Source organism: Balaenoptera borealis, assembly GCF_965194805.1.
Source record: "Balaenoptera borealis genome assembly, chromosome: 16".
NCBI classification, from domain to species: Eukaryota; Metazoa; Chordata; class Mammalia; order Artiodactyla; family Balaenopteridae; genus Balaenoptera; species Balaenoptera borealis.
In genome coordinates, this window is record NC_138872.1 from 20767170 (window position 1) to 20773425 (window position 6256).

The window sequence follows — 6256 nt, forward strand, 5'->3', positions numbered from 1 at the left end:
GTCTGTAAAGGTTTTCGTTTCTCTGTCAAATCTGAATGAGATCCTTGCTGGGTAGAGTAATCTTCATTGTAGGTTTTTCTCTTTCATTGCTTTAAATATGTCCTGCCACTCCCTTCTGGCTTGCAGAGTTTCTGCTGAAAGATCAGCTGTTAACCTTATGGGGATTCCCTTGTATGTTATTTGTTGTTTTTCCCTTGCTGCTTTTAATATTTTTTCTTTGTATTTAATTTTTTATAGTTTGCTTAATATGTGTCTTGGCATGTTTCTCCTTGGATTTATCCTGTATGGGACTCTCTGTGCTTCCTGGACTTGACTGACTATTTCCTTTCCCATATTAGGGAAGTTTTCAACTATAATCTCTTCAAATATTTTCTCAGTCCCTTTCTTTTTCTCTTCTTCTTCTGGGACCCCTGTAATTCGAATGTTGGTGCATTTAATATTGTCCCAGAGGTCTCAGACTGTCCTCAATTCTTTTTATTCTTTGTTCTTTATTCTGCTCTGCAGTAGTTATTTCCACTATTTTATCTTCCAGGTCACTTATCCGTTCTGCTGCCTCAGTTATTCTGCTATTGATTCCTTCTAGAGAATTTTTTTTTTAAGTAATATATCATTTTAAAATTTATTTATTTATTTATTTATTTATTTATGGCTGTGTTGGGTCTTCGTTTTCTGTGTGAGGGCTTTCTCTAGTTGCGGCAAGTGGGGGCCACTCTTCATCGCAGTGCGTGGGCCTTTCACTATCGTGACCTCTCTTGTTGCGGAGCACAGGCTCCAGACGCGCAGGCTCAGTAGTTGTGGCTCACGGGCCTAGTTGCTCCGCGGCCTGTGGGATCTTCCCAGACCAGGGCTCGAACCTGTGTCCCCTGCATTAGCAGGCAGATTCTCAACCACTGCGCCACCAGGGAAGCCCCTAGAGAATTTTTTATTTCATTTATTTTGTGGTTCATCCTTGTTTGTTTGCTCTTTTGTTCTTCTAGGTTCTTGTTAAACGTTTCTTGTACTTTCTACATTCTATTTCCAAGATTTTGGATCACGTTTACTATCATTACTCTGAGTTCTTTTTCAGGTAGACTGCCTATTTCCTCTTCATTTGTTTGGTCTGGTGTGTTTTTACCTTGCTCCTTCCTCTGCTGTGTGTTTCTCTGTCTTCTCATTTTGCTTACCTTACTGTGTTTGGGGTCTCCTTTTTGCAGGCTGCAGGTTCGTAGTACCCGTTGTTTTTGGTGTCTGCTCCCAGTGGGTAAGGTTGGTTCAGTGGGTTGTGTAGGTTTCCTGGTGGAGTGGACTGGTGCCTGTGTTCTGGTGGATGAGGCTGGATCTTGTCTTTCTGGTGGGCAAGACCATGTCCAGTGGTGTGTTTTGGGGTGTCTGTGACCTTATTATGTTTTTAGGTAGCCTCTATGCTAATGGGTGTGGTTGTGTTCCTGTCTTGCTAGTTGTTTGGCATAGGGTATCCAGCACTGTAGCTTGCTGGTCGTTGAGTGGAGCTGGGTCTTAGCGTTGAGATGGAGATCTCTGTGAGAGCTCTCACCAATTGGTATTATGTGGAGCCAGGAGGTCTCTGGTGGACCAATGTCCTGAACTCGGCTCTCCCACCTCAGAGGCTCAGGCCTGACACCCGGCCGGAGCACCAAGACCCTGTCAGCCACACAGCTCAGAAGAAAAGGGAGAAAAAATAGAAAAAAAGAAAAGAAAGTTATTAAAATAAAAAAATATTAAAATAAAAAATTTCAAAAGGTAATTTTAAAAAAAGAAGAGAGCCACCAAACCAATAAACAAATCCACCATTGATAACAAATGCTAAAAACTATACTAAGATAAACATAAATATCAGAAACTAGTCAGTCACATAGAGGAAACCCCAAGTCTACAGTTGCTGCCAAGGTCCACTGCCTCAATTTTGGGATGATTCGTTGTCTATTCAGGTATTCAACAGATGCAGGCACATCAAGTTGATTGTGGAGATTTAATCCTCTGCTCCTGAGGCTGTTGGGAGAGATTTCCCTTTCTCTTCTTTGTTCGCATAGCTCCTGGGGTTCAGCTTTGGATTCGGCCCCGCCTCTGCGTGTAGGTCGTCTGAGGGCGTCTGTTCCCCACCCAGACAGGACGGGGTTAAAGGAGCAGCTGATTCGGGGGCTCTGGCTCACTGAGGCCAGGGGGAGGGAAGGGTACAGATGCGGGGCAAGCCTGCGGCGGCAGAGGCCAGCGTGACGTTGCAGCAGCCTGAGGTGCACCGTGTGTTCTCCCGGCGAAGTTGTCCCCGGATCACGGGACCCTGGCAGTGGCGGGCTGCACCAGCTCACGGGAGGGGAGGTGTGGAGAGTGACCTGTGCTCGCACACAGGCTTCTTGGTGGCGGCAGCAGCAGCCTTAGCATCTCCTGCCCGTCTCTGGGGTCCGCGCTGATCGCCGCGGCTCGCGCCCATCTCTGGAGCTCGTTTAGGCGGTGCTGTGAATGCTCTCTCCCCGCGCATCCCGAAACAATGGTCTCTTGCCTCTTCGGCAGCTGCAGACTTTTTCCCAGACTCCCTCCCGGCTAGCACCGAAGCCCGAGCCTCAGCTGCCAGCCCCTGCCCGCCCCGGTGGGTGAGCAGACAAGCCTCTCGGGCTGGTGAGTGCTGCTCGGCACCGATCCTCCGTGCGGGAATCTCTCCGCTTTGCCCTCCGCACCCCTGTTGCTGCGCTCTCCTCCGCGGCTCCGAAGCTTCCCCCCTCCGCCACCCGCAGTCTCCGCCCGCGAAGGGGCTTCCTAGTGTGTGGAAACCTTTCCTCCTTCACAGCTCCCTCCCACTGGTGCAGGTCCCATCCCTATGCTTTTGTCTCTGTTTTTTCTTTTTTCTTTTGCCCTACCCAGGTACGTGGGGAGTTTCTTGCCTTTTGGGAAATCTGAGGTCTTCTGCCAGCGTTCAGTAGGTGTTCTGCCAGAGTTGTTCCATATGTAGATGTAGTTTTGATATATTTGTGAGGAGGAAGGTGATCTCCACGTCTTACTCCTCTGCCATCTTGAAGGTCCTCCTCGCTCTAGTTTTTATCTTCACCAGTTTCACTGTGATGAATCAAGTGTGGTTTTATTTGGGTTCATTTTCTTGGTTAATTACATGATGTCTTTCATCGTATTTCGGGAATTGTTGCCTATTAATCGCTTAAAATGTTGCTTCTGCTCCATTTTCTTTTCTCTCATCTTCTGGAATTCCAACTAAACGTATATATTCACCGTGCTTCATATGACTCTTAAACTTCTCTATATTTTCCATCTTTGGTAAGTTACTTAACAGTTCTGAGATTCATTTCCAGCATGTGGAAAATTCAGAGATATTCATGGTCTCACACAGCATTGCTTTCTTTTAATGAAGTTTGCGTAAAGTGTGTATCCAATGCTTATTAGACAACAGTCACTCAGTAAATATTAAGTTCCTTTACCTTCTTTTACTGGCATCTTATCGCTCAATAATGCTGATGACAATTGCAGTTACACTTTACTACGTTTTTCTATGAGACAAGCAGGATTTTACATCTTTGACATATATTATTTCAATTTCCTTTATATCAGTCCTGTGAACTACCATTATTATACTCATTCTAGAGATGAGGAAACTGAGGCACAGAGAGATAAAGGAACTTGATTAGTTGGGTGGATCTGGCTCAGGGTCTCTCATGAGGTTGCAGCCATACAGTCACCCCAACCCCATCACCTAAAAAATAAATTTGAATTGCTCCCAAAAAATATTCAGTTGAACCACATGAAACTGAAGGTATTTGATCATTTTGACCTACAAAAATGTTACTTTCATATGGTTCAACCTAATAATATATGCTTCCCAGAACAGGCTCCATGACTGAGATGGTGCAAAAAAATACGAGACGGGATTTTAATCCTACTAAAGCAAAAGCTATTTTTTTAATTTCTATCCACCTCCTTGATGTGGTAAGAGCCATGGGGGCGAGGCCAGAACTCAAGAAAGCAACATCTGGATGGAGCAGGAGGGATCAATTTTTCTGTGGTCTTACGATAAATTAGCAAATGGAGCTTCAAGAGTCTGGGACCGAAAAAAAACACTCCTCTTCCTCAGTCCTTATCCCCCCTGCTTGCTCCCCTCCCCTTCTTCTCTCTCCAGCATTCTGTCCCAATCCACCTCTTCAGAGTCTAGAGACTTGGAGGAGTCATGTTATGTTGTCTGGAATTCCCCAGAAATTCTTTCTGGTTTTCATAATAACTTCATTTTATAACCAGCATTGTGGTTGTTTCAGGATTCACAAGAGAGTGATTGCAGAGCCCTTAATTTGAGGGAATTGACCCTCATTAGGACAGTCCATGCTCTAAAGAGGAAGCCCCCAAAGTTGAAGCCATCACAGAACTGGGAATAACCTAAATATCCAGCAACAGGGGAGAAGTTAAATAAACTCAGCTAAATTCATACAGTGTACTGTTATACAGTATTTAAAAGAAGCGAGGTAGAGTGTTGTGTACTTAGATGGCAAGAACTCCAAAACAAAAACAATACATTGCAGGTCAATATGCAAAGTGGATAGTGTGTGTGTGTAAATGAATAGAAAGTGTCTGGAAGGAGAAACACTAAAATAATGACAATGGTCATTTCTGGGCGAGGAAGTTATTGGGGAAGAGGGTCAAGCGGGACTTTGAAAGTAACTGTAATGTTTATGAGATTATATTTATGTTTCCTTGTACAATTAAAAATAAGCCATTTGTAAAACCATAAAACATTTTTTGCAGCAGGCTTATGCCTAAAGTTAAGAATTATCCTAGTTTAGTTTCTCCAAAAGCAGACCTTGAGATAACGATTTGAGTGCAGTTGTTTTACTTAGGAGGTGATTCGAGGAAATATCAATAAGAGAGTGAAGAAGTGATCCCACCATGGGCAACTGGGGTGTAATCTGCTGGGAACCACTTACTGCAGAGTATTTCGCCTGAGGGGTAGGGGGCTGGGGTGTTTATACACCAAATTCCATCACTCTTTTTTAAGTTTGCTTCTGAGGAACATTGATTCCCTGGCACTTCTGACCTGCCACACAGCTGGGCAAGTGGACCCTGATGGCTAGAGAAAAGCCTTAAGTAAAGAAATGACAGGGTTGGAAGTTGGGCTGGCACGCACTTGAGTCATAAGGACGAGGGGATTTGCACAAGATGCCAACAACATCTACAAGAGCTATAGCTATACCCCACTATAACTCGGTATTGTTCAGGCAGACTCTGGGGTTCTCTCTGGGTATCTGAAATGGGTGTCACCTTTCAAGGGGAGAGGAACCTCTGAGAGACGTCCCAACACTGCTCATGGCTAAAGCATCATATGGGTGTCATCTCTCTGCCTAGGAAAACCCAGCCAGCCAATCTCTCTGACTTTCATGGGAAGCCCCACACTCTCAGCTTCCCCTACAGGAATGGAACATTCTCCCTTCTTCAGGCATCGGCTGCAGATGAGTTTGATAACAAAACCAATAAATACAGAGCATCACTTTCTATAAGACTCAGCCCTCCAAGGGACTGTATAAGATGGTGATTAGAAACCTAGATTCAAACCGAACTTTTCCTATTTGTATAACACAGACAGGTCACTACCTCTCTAAGCTTCATCTATAAAATTTGTGAAATGAGAATATCTACCCCCATAGGCTGATGTGACATGCACAAACATTTTCAGAAAGCATCCGTAAAGCACTGAGCACAATTCTCGGCCCGGAGTTAATATTCAACAAATGTCAGCTGGTCCAGAAACTAAACTTTCAAAAATTAATTTCACACCTGCTGTTTACTTAACTTTGCTCTGGGAGCCGTGGGAAAGAAAAAGAGAAAAACCTCATCTCTCCTCAAGCAGCAGTAATATGTCCTCATGAATCACGAGGTTATGAGTCCTCAGACAGGAAATCGAGTCCCTGGGGACTTGGAGAGTCTGAAGCCAGGAATGCAGAGGTGGAGCCCGAAGGAGAAAACTGCTTGGGAGTGGGGGCAGTCTGTGAACCTGGAAGTTTGGGCGGTAGGAAAGCAGCCCCCTGTCCCCTTGCAGCCTGGTCCAGCTAATCTGAGCGCTGCAAACCTGCTTCTATTGACCAGCCTTGCCCTGATTTAAATTTCAAACAGCCCACAGTTTTATTCTCTCCTCAACACCCCTGAGAACTAACCATTATGGATTTTACAGGCCTCGGAGCCCTCGGCTCACACACTCGATTTGCACAATCTTTGCATAAGGAAAAAGGCAGTCGATGCAAACTGAATTAATTGTAATTGACCATAATATGCTTAC